Here is an 18,642-nt window from a genome sequence, read left to right on the forward strand (position 1 = left end):
AAATTGGGTGCAAAGCAGCCCAATTTTTGAATAGATTTTTTGCTCATTTTAAGAAATTCCAATACTTTATCAAGCCACCTATTAATATACTGGCAACTCTGGCTCTCCAGTGGTGTTTAGCTTTCAACTTTCATCAGTACTAACTAGCATAGCCAATGAAGTCAGATGAACTGCAGCCCTCCAAAACCTGGGCCCCAGATTGCCCACTGCTACCTTAAGACATGGGCATTGCCAGGTAAAAGCCGGTTGAAATTTTGTTAGAGTTCACCAAAGGGCTAATGACTCATTCTGCTCAATTATGTTGTGACTAATAGATATTGCCAAAACAGAGGAGAAAAAAGGCAGAGTTTTGCATGACATTGCATATGTTTACTGATCTGTGAGCTTAGAAACGTCATATTTTAAATTGAAATATGTCCCATTACATTGTAATCCAACAGATGAACTAGTGTTACCAGTCTGTCATAAACTTCAGGGACACTACTATCACTTTTTATTGTTTTTATTATTCAATACGGAGTTCACTGGGAGAGTCCTTCTAGTTGACAAATAGAGGACTCTGCAATAGACTGTCAAATAGAGAACTCTACAATGTATAGAAGAACACAAAGCTATCCTATATGAATCTCCTCAAAACAGCAAGTCAGAATGGCCAGAATAATTGGCCTTTCATTTGACCAGACTCCTCCCATCCATATTGGATGATTTCATACTATGTGAACTATAAATAAGACAGACAAGTGATTTCTTCCCAAGAGATACAAAATTTGCATGGTCAAAATCATAGAAATGTCCTTCCCCCATTCCCCTTTAAGAATTTGCTCTGTCCTAGGTCTGTTCAGTGTCTAGAATTCTGTCTTTGAAATGCTGAGTTCTCACATGTCCCGTGAGCCTCATTTTGGAAGTTATTTCATATACTGTACCTTGGCAGTGCTTGCGGACAGCAGTGAGACTGTACTAAACAAGCACACCCTGAAGGAGCTGAATTGAACTAACATGAGCCAAAGTAGCTGCAGAGCTTAAAGCTTTAAACAAGAATGGAAGAGAACCTTTCTTCCCCCTGGAGAGAACTGGACTTATGCTTCCCATGCCGAGAAAATTCATGGATGAAAAGGGAAAGCTGTGGAGCTATTAAAATATATTGGCACAAGGCATTAGGGAGAACATCTGTGCATGCACTGATGGAGTGAATAAGGGAGTAGCACCGGAGTGAAGAAATGGGCTTTACTTAAAGAAAGGCTTTGAGAAGGATTTGACTTGATGGATAGGGAAGGGAAAGGAGTTTACTTGATGGATGAAGGCCGCTGTTCCAAACACAAGGTAAACAGGGCAGGAAGTTATGATTTAAAAGCAAACGAATTTAAATGTGTGACTCAAGAATTCCCAAAATGGATACTGCGAAGGGTTTATTAAATAATCCGGTGCTCCCATAAGCCCAGAGAATGAATGCACAGAAGAGTCTATCAGTCTCAACGCTGAGTGATGTACCACTTTGCATTTTCTTTCCTGAAATCAGCAACCTCCGAGGGTGGCTTGTAGTGTCATGTTTGTGGATCATTCATTCAGTCCCAGTAAAAAAGGTGTTCACTATACACCACAATACAATGCATGTAGAGAGACATTTTATGTGAATGCATGAGCCCTGCTAAAATGACCAAAAGCCTAACTAGTTTACCATTTTGTTCAAACAGTGGCCAAGTTTTGCCTATGGGAAGCCAATGAGCAGAATGTGAGTGCAATAGCTCCTGCCATTTTCCTACCTATGAAGGGAGTAGGATTATATGTTTCCTGTCTGTATCATGCCAAACCAATATGCTTGCCAAACCAATATGCCGCTACATCCCCCCACCCTGTCCAATCAACTGTGCATTCAGCATTAATGTGAAAACATCCCTTTGTACATATCGCTCCTTCATGCCATTGGGTAACCTGGTCAGTTTTATCATAGGACCAGTCAAAGCATCTCGTTCACAGCATCACGACCCTTAGCAGACATGGTAAATTAATGGGATTCCACTCTCCGAGCATGTGCACCAAACCTTCCAATTCAGGCGTTTCACTGATGAAAAGTAAAATGTGTGATGACAAGCAATACCAGTGTGTGGTCAAAATGTTGTGCAGAAAAGTTAGGATAGGCTGCAGCTGTTTGCTTTTGTCTGAGCTTTTGAAGAAGGGCTAGATTTTGTCCCATTTCTATTCTCCCCACTGCAGAGTTGAATGAGTGATAACTACTGTATTTCATTGTGTAATAGTCGCCACCGCATAAAAAATATGAACAAAAAAGTTGTATTTTTGTTTTTCTCACTTAATAGTTGCATCCCACATTTTCCTTTTCTGCTCTCAGCATCTTGCCCATCTCACTTTCCTTGCCTTGGTCCAACCACAGCAGGAAGCTATCTGGCAACCTGGTCAGGTTTACTTGGAAGTAAAGTGCCTCTGAGTTCACTGCCACTCCTGGGTATGTATGCAGGACGTAAGCAGGACAAAACGTGCTAAAAAGTCAGGTTAATGATTTTCTGAACATTTCCTTAACATAGTATTTTTTATGTTCATAATTTTTTATTTTTTATTGTGAACTGCATATTATATGCAACATAAATGAATTGTTTTATTTAATATTATCAATTCCATGGACATTTGCTGGAGTGATGCCGTACCATTAAAATTGCGCAAAAAATTGCGTCCCCATTAAAGTTGCACAAAATTTGTCGCAACTAAATCTCCCTTAAATTCACAGCCAAAGGTTGGTCACCCTAGTTAGAAGTTATACTTCACTGAACATATAATACAGGAATTTATGGTCATATGCTAAAGAGGAAGAACAAAATAATCAGATACAGTGTCTGGAAAAATTAATTTTAAAAACCACGATCCTCAATATACTAAAGGTGGAATGTGCATTGATCATACTAGGTGGCGGTTTCTAGGAACTGTAGCCTGAAAAGTAACATTTAAAACTCTGATTTGATTTCAGAGGAGGGTAGATAGAACAGCTATTCCCAGAGAAACAATCTGAGCAACCTGTCTAAAAGGTTGTTTTACACCTAAATTGCAAACCATTTGTGGCATCAGAGGAAACTATGCTTCTAATTTTAATCCAGAAAAGAGTGTGGCTCAGCTATTAACATTTTGGGACATGCTAAAGCAAGACAAAAGACTTGGCCATACTTCAAAGCAAGGCTTTGCTCTGCAGATGATGCAAGCAATGATTGCCTTATTACCTTCCAGGTTGAGAAATGCCAGAGCTTGGAATACTTGCTTTTTGGAGGCTATGTCTCCCAAAGTATCCATGCAGACTAAAAGATTCTGGATGCTATAGTCCTCAAAGTAACTCTTCTGAACTCTGGGAAATTTAAATGCATGGCACCAGTCAAAATCTAAACAGCTAGCATCATTCAATACCAAGCACAATTTCATGCACCAACACTGAGCATTCCCTTTTTATGGCTTAATTAGCTTGAATTACACTATTAATATGTGTTTCCTTTCCAAAAACCTTTTATGTCCGAGGAGAATTTGGTGTCTACACTCTGGTTTTTATAAGATTTTGAAAGTAGATGATAAAGCCTTGCAATTTTTTTAAAATGATATTCCCTTAGAAAGAGGTTGATGTGAGGCAGCTAAACAAATAATGCCAAGGTTAGCTTTTCTTCCACTAGTTTCTGCTTCTTGTCAGCTCCATTTTCTTCCTCCTCCTCTTCCCTCATTACATTCAGTCTCATTTGCCCACACTGCCGTTTAATACTATTGGCTTTGGGGATATTGTTTATGAGTCATGTCAAGCAGAACATGATGAAATCATGGCAATCTCATGTGGGTTGCTACAGCTAAGAGGAATAATTACAGAGCTTGGGAAGTTACTTTAGAAAAGTAACCTATTGTGCAACTGGCTACAAAGGCACAAAAGGGATTTTAAAAAATTGATAGTTTCATTACCTGTAGTTTTTCTTCTTTCTTTCTTTTCTTTTAAAAATCCATTTAGGATTCATAAGAATGCATTAAACTGGCTTGGTCCTCAATAAGTCTCTGTATGTATGGCAGAGAAGGCTTAAGCCAGTGGTTCTCAACCTGTGGGTCCCCAGATGTTTTGGCCTTCAACTCCCAGGAATCCTAACAGCTGGTAAACTGACTGGAATTTCTGAGAGTTGTCAGCCAAAACACCTGGGGACCCACAGGTTGAGAACCACTGGTTTAAGATGTTGTAAAACCACAACTCCCATGAATCCATAGCATGGGAGTGGTGTCGAACTGCATTAATTCTACTGTGTAGATGCACATTCAGTTGTAGCACCCCCCCCCTCTTTATGGAATGTTATTTTCTTGAATAACACACACACTTGAGGACCCCCTCCCCCCCAAAAAAAACCTATATTGTTATCAATCTCTTGAGGATTCCCCCTCCCCCAAATGTTTGGTGGAGCAAAACTTTTTAAATTATTCCTAATGATTATTATTCCTTTAAAAAATTAATGTCATTTCCATTAAATAACATATTCCACTTGAAATGTAACTTTATACACCCTTGGTGTACACTGAGTGTATACCAGTAATTCTCTGCATCCTGTGGGTGTACAAAGAATTAGTGGTAACTGAATTACTTATTTAGAAGTTCCAGTTGACTGATAATATTGACAAATGAGGCAAATGACTGAAATAAAGGGAAAATAGATCCAAAAATATACCTGAAAAGTTGTAGATGAGATTATGACAAACCCTTCAGATTGCCAAAAATGTTTTCAGCACTCAAGAAAAGAAAACACGACTCAATGGGTAAAACTAGGTTGTCCATAAAATTATTAATTGCTTGGAGAAAACTCCATTAAAAAGTATTATACTTTCTACATTTGAGTAACATGTAGCAGCGGTTCAATAAAATAGCTTATCCACCATTGCAGCCATGTTTTCAGCAAGTTGACAAGTGAAACCTAATTTGGAAGACTGAAGACAAGTTCTGCTCATGCAGCCTAGTTGTGATTTGTTTTGTTTTGCTTCATTTTGTTTTATTAATATCCTGTTTTTCTCCCACATGGGACCATATGTTAAAACAATACTGTTAAACATTAATTTAAAATAATTAAAATGCATTTAAAAACTGCCCATTGCACTAGCCCAACCATCTGAAATACTGAAGGCCTATAGGTTGCTTTTAGACTGTTGGCAGAAGGAAAACAGATAATAGACCAACCAAGCTTCTCTTAGCAGTGATTCCCATAACCTGGGAGCAGCCACTGCTCTCTTCCAGGTCTTCACCAGACATATATATGATGGTTGTAGGACCAAGAAAAAAAAGAGAAAGCCCGTCTATAAGATCTTAAAAAATACAAGTAGATTTGTGTGAAGATCTTTGGTTTTTCATATATAAGTCATACATGGTATTGCAGGTCATAACCAGCACTTAGAACTGTGCTCGGAAATGGTTTGATTGCCATGAAGTCCATAACAGATAACTTAATTTTTGCAATTATGTTTAAATTCCCCCCTCCAATTCTATTCTTAAAGGTTCTAATACACAAACTATTGCCACTTGATCACACTTTGCTTGTAACAATGCAGCGCAAATGAAACCATATTGCTCTGTAGAATAATACATTAATCATCATCAGTCGTCATTCAGCTCTGTACAGTGCGTTCCTTCCAAGCAGTGCAAAAATATGAACAGATATCCTCACGAGAAGGATAAATGTCTTATCTCATAGTTCACCTAGCTTGGAATACATAATGGGGTTGCATTGAGAATGCATGTTATTTATCATCCCTTGTATGGGGCAAAAGGCAGTGATGGATGCCTTTTGAACCATGAGAGATTTATGAAGGTTTTTACTCTTTGAGTGCTGTGGAATCACAGCGTTGGAGTCCCATTTGTGCAATGAATTTTCAGTCTACTTAATGATCTATTTATTTATTTATTTTAATTTTTATTCAGACCGAAGAGATTGGGATGTCTCCTTTTCCTTTTTAAAATGCCAAGCATCTCGCTTTTTGAACAAATGTAAACCAGTCAAATTAGAACTAAAATAATGATATATTGTCAATGCTTTCCTAATCTGATCAGTTGGATTACTAGTTATAACATTCTTCATAGCCTGAATTTAATCACCCAGGCTACATAAAAGCCAGGAACAGCCTTAATGGCAAATTCCCCTGCAAGAGCTGGTGATGCAGTTGGTTTTAAGTTAATGACATTGAAGCTTGGTGACAGAGGCCAGAATCCTATTGGTTAGTTCCAGATAGAATAGACCCATTTTTATCAAATGTTGAATGGTGAGTCCACATATAAACAAATCTCATTTTATCAAAAAAAATCTACCAAACTTTTAGAGAGCCAGTATGATGTAATGCAGTTGTTCTCAACCTGTGGGTCCCCAGATGTTTTGGCTTTCAACTCCCAGAAATCCTAACAGATGGTAAACTGGCTGGGATTTCTGGTAGTTGCAGGCCAAAACATCTGGGGATCCACAGGTTGAGAACCACTGGTGTAGTGATTTGGGCATTGGAGCAAGAGTACTCAAGTCATGGAAAACCATTAAGTGACCTTGAGCAAGTCGCACTCTCTCAACTTTAAAGGAAGGAAAAGGCACCCACTCCTGGTGAATACATATTGCCCAAAAAGATAGAGTTGACATACACCAGACATAAATTGAAGACACATAGCAACACCAACAACCAAAACTGTACAACTGATATACACAGTGTAATTTGGGAGCAGGTACATTTTATTATGTGTATATTTAATTTAAAACAAATACTTTTTTTGACTTACACAAAGCCATGCACACCTTCATCGAGTGCAAATACCAAATCTGCCTGGACACATTAACCCAGGCACATGTTCCTAGCTGAACAAATGCTTTCTCCCCTTAAAAGGAGGAGTTCAGCTTTGACCCACCCTCCCACCCTTTAACAGTGTACTTTAAGGGCCATCAATGAGACCGGGTAGGAAGTTTTCTAAGTCCCCCCCCTACCCTAGACTGTCCAGGGCAAATTGGGTGACTGGGCTTTAAATAGGTTATCATGCAGAAAAAACAAGGATAGGTTTACATCTCGGTGTGCACCTAAGGCACCCCTTTGTGGTGTAGGCCATGAACGGGAACCTTCATCTGCCGTTAAAAGAACCAAGGTGAGGGCGAATAGTAATGGCCTTGAGCTGAGAGAGTTCTGGTCTCAATATCCTCTGGAATTGGGATGAAATTCTCCATCTGTTTCCGTGAATGGTTGCCCTGGAATCAACAGTTTGTTGCAGCCAGGGACCATGTTGTCTCGCCCTTGATAGATGAGGAGTAGGTCTTGGATGGCCACTGCCTTGGTTTAATTGAACACCAAGTTCATGCCCTTAAATTGGTTGCCAGTTCACATAGAAATTGATTGGTAACATTTAATAAAAGTTGCCCATATTTTAATCCACACTGTTGTGTTGACTCATTATTTCACTGGTTTGGGAGCAAATCACTTTATCTATGTATGGTGACCTTCTGGAGACTTCATAAATCCCATGGCATTTGTGAAGGCTCAGAAAAAAATGGTCAGCTATTTATTTATTCTACCGGTTTTGGGTTTTAGAGGTAGAGCTGCCATACCACACAGTCTGCATGAAATCCTGTTATCATTATCATGCTCAATACTAATATCCCTCTTTTTCACAAGGAGACTCAAAGCAGCATATAACCTTATTGCTAATGCTCCAGCATTTTTTTACAAGTAGATTTTCTGTACAACAACATTACTTTCTGCACACAAAAAATTCAAACAAAAATGCACCTTTCTTCGCCAGGTTTGAAGTAAGACTCAGCTTCCAATCCATTAAACTTACAGTCAATAAATTGTTGCCAGCCTTCCATTTCTCTTTTCTGATTTCTTTTCACAGAAGGCAACTTTTTCATTATTATTTTAAAAAAACCTTTTCTTCTTTGCTTCAGGCAGCAAAATATCTTACCTGTTTATTTGCTCTTTTCTATACAAAAACTGAATATATATAAGACTGTATCCTAGCCTTCTTGCTTTCTAGTCTAGACTTATTACCCAACACAGAAAACCTCCCAGAAATATTTCCAAAAATATTATAAACCATGACTTGGAGAGGATGTATTTCTGGGCTTTGCTACTTTTTCTTTCATCGTAATTATATTCTCAGATGTTCTACAGCCATGCTGTAAATCCACTGCTTTGAAATTAAGTCATATAAAGAAAACAAAAAAGAAATCAATGACATAAATGCAGCACATACTTTATATTACCAAGAAAGACAGATGCATGAGTAATTGGATATGGTGCAAATTAATGCCATACCATGTTTTATTTGATGCATGTTGTCAATGTGCTGGGACATATGCAAGCAAGCACACTTTGTAAAGTACATTGATGAAATATATCTAAAAGTTTGGAAATGCAACAGAAAATGATCTCCAAAATGTTTTTGGGGAAGAGGGTGTAATCTGGGTTTCTTCTTGCTTGAGAGTTATTAAAAATAAGTCTTCTAAATATTATACCCCTTACTATATAATTCCATAAACTCTGTATTGACCTGATATTAAAACACAGTAATCAAAAGCAAATTAAGACAAATAAAACAAACTTAATGTAACATTTCTGCTAAAATGTTTTTTAATCAGATTTTAATTGTAGTTTTTTATCTTTGATTTTTTTTTTTGGCCAGTTGCTAGAGAGTTTTGGTTGCTTGAGTTCTGGTTCACTGAGAGTCTACTGTATTAGCTCAATACACATATCTTTATTTGTAGACTTCAGATACTGTAGATTTGTAGAACTGAAAAATAAAATTCTACGTAAGATCTTACTGAACTCCCTTGAGTTGAAAGTACTTGTCGAACATCGAGATGGATCAGGACAGTAATTTGCTAAGGCAAATCCATTAGTGTCAATTTTACATGTGTGCAAACTTCAGAAGTATTTCTAAAGCATGCTTAAAAGTGTTTAGTTATTTATTTAAATTTATTTAAGATGTTTATATTCCTCTGACAAATGCTATCAAGATAATTTATGAATTGAAACAAAAAGTAAAGCAATCAATAAAATATTTTGATTTTACAATCAAAATGTGCAAATCATAAAAAAATATTCAACATCAAAAGGTAAAAAGGTTGCAATAAAATTTAAACAGAAAAAAGGGGGGATATAAATAAATGACCAAAATGTGTGCCAGAAAAGTAGCCCTTATCCTAACAGAAATAACATCGATGAAGATATCCTGAGATGGTTCTTGTTGAGGAGGAGCCACTGCTGGGGAAGTTCGTTCTTTGGTGGCCACCATCACACACCATCGTGGCTGGTGGTATCTGAAGAAGACCATCTGATGAAGACCTTAGCAATAGGTGGCAAAATGAGGTAATAATAAACAAGGTCAGCATTTTGCATTGCAGTTATGGATTCATAGCCTAAAGCTATGGATGTGAAACTGTTCCTTATTCAATAAGACTATGTTGTTGCATAGTAGCACAAAGGCTGTACCCCACAGCCCACTTAACACTATTTTAAGACTTCCACCTTTGCAGGCGCAGTTTGTAAAGACTTGTGAGAGAGACTTCTATGTGGTTTTTCTAGACAGTAGAATTCCCTTCTACAGGTGGTCCAATTGGCCCTTTCCGTGCTCGCTTCTTATTTAGACAGTCTTTGGAAATTTTAATTTTAATTAACTAAATTGTTGAGTATGTGTAAGTAGTGTACTGTTTGAAAGTATTCTTTCATTTATGTTTAAAGTGTTTTAAAGCATGTATTAATACATGTTCTTTTTTAGTTTAATTATGTTTTATCTGCATCTTTTAAAATTATTGCAAGCTGCCTTGGATCCCATTTTGGGATATAAATGCAATAAATTCAATTGATTGATTGATTGATTGATCGATCAGTGACGGTCAGCGGCTGCATTGGGCAGAGGAGAATTGGTCAGCTGCCAATCAAGGCACAAGAAGGAGGATGTTTTCGTACATACACTTCCACCAGTGAGTGAGAATACAATGAATAATTGTGGCAGGGGTCCTCTTTCTGACGGTTGTATTCTCAAAAATCAGATATGGATGGAAATGTCATCCTTGTTATAACCCAATCAGCAGCAGAACAGAGTGCATTTGCTCACTGCAACTACTATCTTTAAAGTGAGTTGGGAGGGATCAGGCCAGGAGACATTACCTAATTATGCATAGACAACTTAGGAGCCAAAGTAGAATATCAGCACAGATCTTTTTCAAACGCTAAATTTCTGAAATTCCAAACTTCTAAAATCAACTTGCCTTCCCCCTTTACCAGATTCTCTTTCTGCGATTTCTGCAAAGTCTCTGGCATTTACTGCTTTCATTCATTGTTTGCACTGCAAAAGCCAAGCACATTCAACAAAGAATGACAACATTATCTTGTAAACTACAGCAACACAATGTGACAGAAAGCCTCTGAACCTGGCAAGCAGCATACCTCACCTTCTTTCAGGTCACCTTTAGCAGGAAACTAAAGGGAGTTAAAAATGGCCATTTCAGCTGAAGAGGCAAATGGTTTCCACAATACTCAAGAACTGATTGCCACAGGGAACTAATTTTGTATACCATCCCCTGCATCAGATAGACAGGTTTAATGTGAGACAGTTTGTACAGGAGCCAAAAAAGAAAATAAAAAAGAAATGGTAAAAAGTTATATATAATCCCCCAGGTGAACTTTCTCCTGCAACTCTGTAGGAGTTTTACTTGTGTTCTTATTTTCATGACGATGTATAATAATTTGCTGAATTCTATGCTTTGAATCTCATGGAAATGAGGGAATAACCCCTTGATAGGTGAAGTGTATCATTTTGATTTACGGTGCAACATTTAAATGTTTTGAGGTCAGACCTCTGTGAGAGAATAATTCACAGCTGGATATATGGCTCCTTCAGAATATACATTTATTGCCAGCAAGTACCTCACAGATTGTTTTTTACGCACTTGCTCTTTATTGCTTATGTGAGCCGCTGTAGCAGGATAGTTCACATAAACATTTATATAGATTTTCGAAAACAGTTGTTACTGAAGAAATAAGCCTTTCCCCTTCTTTTTATACAAATTCAGAACAAAGATTAGATGCTAGTGGTTGCCTTGTGAGTGTGTTTTTTTCCAATTCACTGACTAGAAAAAGAAAATGCTTGAGATATATTCTTGACACTCCTTAAATTAGTGTAGCCTGACGCATTTGTGAACAATTTCTACATACCAGGGGTTTTTAAAGTAATGGGCAAATGTTTTCCCAACGGACAGAAGTTTCCAATCCATTGAAACAAAGCAATTTCTTCCTTCTCCCCATTTGATTACTTAAAAACAAATATTGTGGCACCTTTAAAATGCACACATTTATTTCAGAATGAGCTCTTATGGATTAAATTCTGTGTATCTGAGGACCTACATCATAATCTATGAAAACTTAGATGCATCTGAAGTAGAAGATCCATGAAGGTTCATGCTAATATCTATTAAGTCTGAAAAGTGTCAAAGAGACATTGGAACAGATATGGCTACCCATTTAATTTTGTTCAAAGTACACAATTATGTTTCTTTACATTCTTATGCAAAGAATAGTGTTTTAATTTTTTTTGATGCAATGGGTTCATGTTTACAGCCTACAGGAGATTCTTTTTTAAAGAATTCTGCAAGATTTTCCCTACACTAAAAGGAAATACCTAGGTGCATTTGTTGGATAATACCCCCACTGTTTAGAAGATATTATGTCTCTTTTATTAATCATCATTAATTTATATAGCATTCTCACTGTACATGGCACTTTATAAGTAAAAGAACAACAAAACACTCCTCTGCCTCAGTCTTATAATCTAATTAAGATATTACCCAAAAGGAAAAGGGAATGACAATATGGGAGGAGATAAAAGACAAGCAGTCACTCCCTCTTCCTCTCTCTCTTTCCCTCCATAGCCAGGCAATGGCAGTTGGGATGGACGGATGGAGGGGCTTTCCTCGGTTTCTGGCCTTAGGCATGAAGGAGCAGTGCCTGCCTCTTCTTCTCTCCCCCCAAAACCAGAGCAGTGGCTGTTGGGATGTAGCTGCAGATTTTTGTTTATTATGCCAACATTTCCAAAATATGCCAGTATTAAATAATAATTATATTTATTTTAAAGAAACAAAATGAGTTAATTGAAAAATTAACAGATCTGACTAAAAACCACAAAATTATGAAAGCAAAGTGGAAAGGGGATTGACTGATGAAAATACAAGTAGTGTTGGTGATTCACCTAATATGGGCGTTTGGGATTTGGTATAAATTTTTGCACCTTACCTCATGGCATTTCCGATAATGTGTATGGGTGAATCTGATATGTAGACAGATCTTTTCTTCTCTGGGCTCAATACCAGAGAATGCATCCAATCGGATGCAATGGGGAGAGAAACAACAGGGCTATTTGCCACTAGTTGATAATTTAAATGCTTATATATGCTCTGCCAGCATCTGTTAGTATTATGAAAGATTCTGCTTTACATTGCAATATTTAATGGTTCAGCTGTGTGTAAACAAGTTGTTGATCTGAACCAGCAGTATAGTTGTTAGCATGTAACATTCAATTTAGGGGTTTTATACGTTATGCTGAAGTTCACATTTTACAAAGATGTAAGTGAGAATCCCTGTGACCATGTTCATTATTCTTGATTTACACCCATATACAACAATCCTAAATGGTATTCATACACTGCATTCAACAGGAGCCCCCGGTGGTGTAGTGGGTTAAAGCCTTGTGACTTGAAGTTTGGGTTGCTGACCTGAAGGCTGCCAGGTTCGAATCCAACCTGGGGAGAGCGCAGATGAGCTCCCTCTATCAGCTCCAGCTCCATGTAGGGACATGAGAGAAGCCTCCCACAAAGATGGTAAAAACATCAAAAACATCCGGGCATCCCCTGGGCAACGTCCTTGCAGACAGCCAATTCTCTCACACCAGAAGCGGCTTACAGTTTCTCAAGTTGCTCCTGACATGAAAAAAAAAAACGTCATTCAACACAGATACCATTGCGTAAAGACCATTGATATTCACAGCTGAATTCCAGATTCCAAATTCTCAATTACAACATTGTTTTCTTCTTTATTTTCACACCTTCTAACAAAATTTGCAAGCTACTTTGAACTGTGGCTACAGGATATCATCTGTCTATCATCCCAGTCAGCACAACCAATGGTCATCCTAGCTAGAAATATTGGGAATGTTAGTCCAGCACATTATGAGGAAATTAAATTTCATGGCTTTTTGTGGCATACGCTTTTGAAGGCAGGAAGCTATTTTCTCAGAATCACTACAAAATACAAATTGCGCAATGACACACAAGAGATGATGTGCATCTTTTATGAAGACACTGTCTTCTGTCCAAAACAAGCTTTGAATGTACTATAAAAAGCAGCAAATCACTATGATGGTGTGTATATTACTATTTATTCTTATTTATTGTTTGTCAGGTGGAAATCTTGCTTTAAAACTAATAATCATCATAATCCCAGGCTTGCAAAACAGAACAAGAAGTGGAAAAGCAGAAGCTAGAGATAAATCCTTGCTGTTCTGCACCATATTTTGCAATGGCATTGGGTATATCATTCTTGCAGATTAAGTGTGTGCTGTTTTGCTCACATGTTAATAAATTTTTCTCATTTGTGAGAATCACTGAATGGAGCTAGCGAATTGTTTTACCCAGTAGGTGGTGGAACCATAATGAAGCATTGTGATTAAGTAGCATTGGAACCTCTTATCTTCCTCACTGAGTGGGAGGTACCATTAGTAGTAAAAGTAATTACCTGTGTAGAACATGCTGATTGCATCAAGGGTATTTGCTATACGATACTATGGGAAACTTCAAAACTTTATGAGCTTTAAGGGAGCTTCATTTGCTGATGGTTTCAAATCTTAATCAACTGCACTTTTTATCTTCTGCGTTAATGTCTAAGTTGCAAACAACTTAGCTAAAAAGCCTCTTTCTCTCCTGAAAATTGGTGTGTCATAATTGATCCTCTTGAAAGAAATGGACCGTTGGATGCATCAGTTAAATTGCTTGTAAGTTTCTAAATGTAAAAAAAAACCCTTTATCTCTAAGGTTTGAACAAAGACACTTGTCTGTTACCTACCTACTGAACAATATAAGTTTTCTGGTAAAATCAAACACTTGCTCCAAGCCGATATATCTCTATCCAAGCTATTGGAGTGGGGATGCATTATAGAAAGCATGATCAGAATTATACGAAGCATAATCAACAGCATTTAAATTTAGAATTGGCCTAAGGAAATATTTCATTAAAATTCATAATAATTTCAAAATAATTTTGATCAGTTTTCACAGATCTCTCCTGAATTTAAAACTGAACCCAATCACTGTTGCAGAACCAGGAAAAGTCTCCCTGCCAACCTTTCTCGTCACTCTCTTTTGTGTCTTAACAATGACAGTTTGAGTGGGTTCAAGAATAATTCAAAATATTAGAAAAAAAACTGTCAAAATTGGGTTTTTGAGTGTTCAGAGACCCTGATAAGCAGAATTCTGGTCTGATGAGAATCTTTGCATCTTGGGATTTACGGTGCGTAAAATTAGTGCATGGTCGTTTTGTATAAAAAACACCATTTTCGATGTTGGAAACGGGATGTTCTATGCAGAAAGTTCTATTTTCTGTACAACATAACCATTTGCATTTTTGTAGAGTAAATCCTGAACTACAAATAAAAATAAATAAAATAAATGACTTTATAATCTGCCCTATCTCAGGGCGCTTTGAATAGGCTTTAAAAACTGCATGGTTTTGAAATATTTTTTTTGTAATGGAAAGAAAATTGTTAAGTCTTGAAGAAGTTGTTTAATGAAGAATTACATCCCTATATCACTATAACTGTGCACTGAGAAAGGGACAAAATATATAGTTCCATATGCATTTACAACAAGAGCCAGACCTCATTCCTTATAGCCACCATAAATCCTTATCACCACCGCCACTGTCCTCACTGAATGAGTTTGGGAAAGGATATAGAAGTGTGTATACATGTGTGCATGAGTATCCAACATATGCATGTGTGCACAAAATTACCCTATTTTGATATTTCACATGGTCTGATTCCAATACAAAATAGGCTTATTTGGTCAGGGGTGATACATTTGTAAACATTTACCCCCTCTCCCCATTTTGTTCTGTCACTCATAAGAGTCCAAGCTGATTTATGGAACAACATATGTATAGGCCTATCACATCTGCTGAGATCATAATGGGACACAATTGTGATAGCAAAGAAAGGGTAGAGTGACCCCCTCCTTTTTGCTGTTCATACAGGTGCCTTATTCTGATATTAGCAGACACGATGACGATGGCCTGGCATTTGCAGGTAGCTCTCTGGCTGGGACGAAGCAGTGACATGGGGATGAATCATACTCTTTTCCCCGTGCTGATCAACACAGGGAAAAGGTGATGGCAGCAGTCCCCCGCTGGACAGATCAGACTAAAACAGACCCAATCCAGTTTCCCACATGACTGCAAAGCCCACAAATATTTCAAAGTTTCTTGTAAACACTAAAGAATCCCCCAGATTTGCTTAAAGTGAAGTAAAATTTGTGATAAGGGCAGAAAACCCAGATACTCCCCAGAAGTTGCTGTTAATCTTTTTTAAAGGGTAGGCAAGCCCCTGGATATCAACAATTCCTATCATGCAACCCAGGGAGAAAGCCACTGTAAAGCAAATACACCCCTATTCTGTTTAGTACAGGCATTGGAAAGAGTTATATTTTCCCTTTCAGATGACAATCATAGACAGTTCCATAGCTGTTATGTTTTTTCCCCCAGCTATTTTTGGCAATGTATTAGGACATATTGATTTGATAATGAGTGGCATATGCACAAATGAATGCCGCAAACTGTCAGGGAATTGATTGCCCAGTTCTGTACCATTGTCTGTTCTAACCAGACGAAAGCTTGTCAGAGTAATGGTAAACCTTTATCAAGTCTGTTGAATCAACAGTCTTGCTAAATTGTGCATATATATATCCATATAATCCCTCCCATCTGGAGAGTTAAACTTTGCTTTTCTAAAGTTAGATTGTCAAGCAAAATTTACAGTGATCTTTTGAAACTCGCAGAAAGGGTGTTTCTTCCTTTTATCCTTACTCCTCCCCCCATGAAGTGCTGAAATAAGTTTGGTGCCTCCTCTATGTGTGTGTGTGTGTGTGTGTGTGTGTGTGTGTGTGTGTTTGTACATACAGTGGCAAATTGCTAAAAAAGAGTGCAATCTGGTTGTTTTTGTGAAGTTTATGTTTAATTTAAACATTACGATACATGTATTCATTCTCAGCACAATTAGCTAGAAAAGAAAGAAGGAAAGGAACATAATGATCACAGTCTAAATCTCCTGAGTGGTGGCGATGGGGAGAAAGTCTAATTCTCACATATGCTGCATAGAGAAAAACAAAGTGATGGGGTCCTAGAATCTGTGAACGTTAGAAATGCCGAAATTGTCAGTCTTAAGTAATTATGCAAAGTTGAACATTTTGATCTTGATAGCACCAAGGACAACATTCCTATTCTTGTTTTAGAGAAATGAATCCAAGGATCTATCTAAATTTTGGTACGCGTCCATTGGCTTTCTTAAAATAATTAGAAGTATATTTCCAAGCAAGAAGAGGAAAATTAGTTGTTTTCATCCTTGAGGATTTGTTTGTGCTCTTAAAAAGAAATAAGATTGGGAAAAAATGCTTTTGGCAGGAAAAATGAAACTGTATGCTTAAAAGGCTTTCTTAGAATGTCACATCAAATATTGTTCTTGATAAAACTGAGCCACAGACAACAGTGAGGAACAAAAAACTGAGAAAAGAAACAGACCTTAGACCTTGGACTCGAAAGAAATTTCAAAAGGACAAGTCTTAATTTGAGATGAAATAGAAGACTGAGCACCTGAAGTTCATTAGCAGAGGGGGAGAAAAATCATTGTCTTGATAGCTTGGACAGAAACTGTTACTGTGAAGTGAAATTAAATTACCTGAACAGCTTTTGAAAATAAAAGAAATAGAAACCTGATTTGTGAAAACATTTCAGATTTTTGAGTTTTTCCTAAGTCTGGAAAGGCAAACAACATCTCATTTGCTTGTGGCTAAAGCATTGTTTTGGCATTTCTTCAAAGGAACTATAGTGTTTGATCTGTTAGAAACCAGGATTAGTCTTGCCAACCAACCAAGGGAAAACTTGTCCTACCTGATGGTTGACCTTGTTGGAGACAACGATGCAGCTTACTTTAACATTATATGTACTTGTATGGCTTGGAACAAACAGAGTTACAACCTCGTCGGTCAGGGGAAGAATCAACAGCATGCTCCACATTTCCACCCCTTTAAGAACAGAGCCCACCGGCTCCTATTACACGATGTCAGGACCCAGGCTGCAGAGCACCAATAACCATACACAGAGGCCAGAATCTATCTAATATCTTTATTAAGGAAATATGTAAAGTCAATAAAAGTAAATGTAGAATATAGTTCAGAAGATGACCTGTCAGGAAAGGTCAAATATAGTCCAGGAAAACAATGTCCAATATGAAATAGTAAGGTCCAAAGTTGTAATCCAGTAACCGAAACACTCACTTTGCCAAGCAAAGTGAGGGGAGATGACAAGGTCCTTTAGTCCATGAAACTTAGGCAAGGCAAGGAAATAGCTTGATTCTTGGTACACAAAGCTTGATTCAAGGCAACAAGGAACGTGGAGCAAGGACAGGATCCGTGGTAATTACGTGGCGAGGTCCAAAAACAAGGCAAGGTCCGTGAAGCAAGGCAAGGTCCTGGGAAGCAATACAGGGCTGGAAACAGGAGCAAGAACTCGACCGCGGGAGTAGCGTAGTCCACACACAACCTACTCCCGTAGCTGACGAATTGACTCCGCAAGACTCCTTCGTGGGCAAAACACCTAAGTAGGGTCTCAGTTTCCCGCCAAGAGCAGATTCTCTGGGGAACCAGAAGCGAAAGCCATTCTCTGGGTCCAGATGCATGACTCCCTAAAGTTTCTCATGGGAAACAGGTTTAATCAACCATTTGTTTGGCCGCGATTCTCAGGCTTCTGCGATTAGCCTGTTGAGCTCCTCTCTGTTGTTGACAATAATAACGGCGAGAAAAAGGGGGAGATTTTGGCTCAGGGCTTGTTTGGCAAACTTCTGGAAGGCAAATCTCCTGCAGGTGCAAGGGTTCCAGTTCTGGCTGAGAAAGTTCCAATTCTGACTGAAACGGAGGAAAACCTAAGTTTTCCTCCTCATCTGTCTCAACAGTGTTAGGGACGGGACTACATGGCCCATGAGTCATCACACACGATGTGCTAGTACTTCTGGTGGGGCTCCGTGCTTAAAGGGGTGGCGAAGTGAAGCGTGTTGCCACAACGGCAACAGAGGAAGCTTCCCATGTTGCCTTCGAGCAATGGGGGGAAGTCAGATGGTGGATGATTCCCCCTGTGGGATCACCCTACCGATAAGTTGGATGATGCGGGGCGTGGGACAATGTGTTCCCCATGCCTCCCGACAGTGGTTGCTGGATTCATCATGATGCGTGGCAACTTCAGCAGCCAGTGTGAAGAGGCTAGAATGTTTGCTCTGCTTAACCTATGTTCTCCTTCCTTCTACCAAGAATGATACTTCTAGTGTGATTCACATACAGCCCACAGTATCCATGGTGGTTTTGT

At 38.2% G+C, this 18,642-nt stretch overlaps 1 protein-coding gene across 5 annotated transcripts in view; it reads left to right on the forward strand.

The window, feature by feature from the left end:
- Positions 1 to 18,642, forward strand: part of tshz2 (teashirt zinc finger homeobox 2) — a 425,545-nt gene that overhangs the window by 92,268 nt on the left and 314,635 nt on the right. The window contains exon 2 of one of the 5 annotated variants that reach the window (XM_062978939.1): positions 1 to 18,642. This exon is cut by the window's left edge and continues 23,833 nt beyond it; it is cut by the window's right edge and continues 49,891 nt beyond it. The exons of the other annotated variants lie outside the window; for them this stretch is intronic. The gene's annotated coding sequence lies outside the window, so the exon portion shown is untranslated. 5 annotated transcript variants of the gene reach the window in all.

The sequence above is a fragment of the Anolis carolinensis genome, chromosome 4 (assembly GCF_035594765.1).
Source record: "Anolis carolinensis isolate JA03-04 chromosome 4, rAnoCar3.1.pri, whole genome shotgun sequence".
Classification (NCBI taxonomy): Eukaryota; Metazoa; Chordata; class Lepidosauria; order Squamata; family Dactyloidae; genus Anolis; species Anolis carolinensis.